Source organism: Limulus polyphemus, unplaced genomic scaffold (genome assembly GCF_000517525.1).
Source record: "Limulus polyphemus unplaced genomic scaffold, Limulus_polyphemus-2.1.2 Scaffold1049, whole genome shotgun sequence".
In the NCBI taxonomy this organism is placed as follows: domain Eukaryota; kingdom Metazoa; phylum Arthropoda; class Merostomata; order Xiphosura; family Limulidae; genus Limulus; species Limulus polyphemus.
Window position 1 is genome coordinate 331,474 of NW_013666659.1, and position 833 is coordinate 332,306.

Below are 833 nucleotides of genomic sequence, written 5' to 3' on the forward strand. Positions count from 1 at the left end.
AAATTAGGGACGGCTAGCGCAGATAGCCCTCGTGTAGCTTTGCGCGAAATTCCAAAAAACAAAACAAGCAAACTATACCATAAAGTTAAATAATATGACCAACTTCCTTTGTATTAGTGTAATATTAAAGATCTGGTGTCATCTGTTGATACTTCAGACTCTTTATGTGAATAACTATTATTATGTTTGGCTTTTGTTTTTCATACTTTAATCGAAATGCTACAGAAAACATTAAGTTTAGACAAAACTCAATCATGAAACCTTGTTATATTTTAAAGAGCGGTTTTCAGAATGTGATAGTCTAGACTCTAAAGTATATACTACTGGATCCGGCTCACTGAGGTATTTTATCCAGCCCTGTTTGTTTGTTTGTTTTAATCATATATTTTGGCCAAAGTAGCAAAACCAAACCGTGACCAAGCAAACTAGTCCCATAACGGTTCTGATAACTTTCTTCAAATGTTAACTCAGCTATTTATTCAAAACTATATATTAACTAAAGGTCTTTAGTAGAAAGTATGAATTAAAATTTAAATTGAGCAAATATTCTGAATCTAGTTTAGCCGATCGTATCATTTCGGCCCTCAGAATACAGTCTAGGAAGAAACTGGCCTACAAGCATAAAGAAGTTGGCTGTCCCTAAACCAGACATAATTTTTTTTTTACAGTAGACTTTAGATTAACACAATATTAGTATTATAAAATGGGATTTTGAATCAAAATTTGATTTTTTTTTAATGTGTACAATAAATGAAGTTTTGACACATAGGACTAGGACAAACATTGTAATGGACGATGTGTACGTCCAGTAAGGGGTCTTGCACAACTTTTAT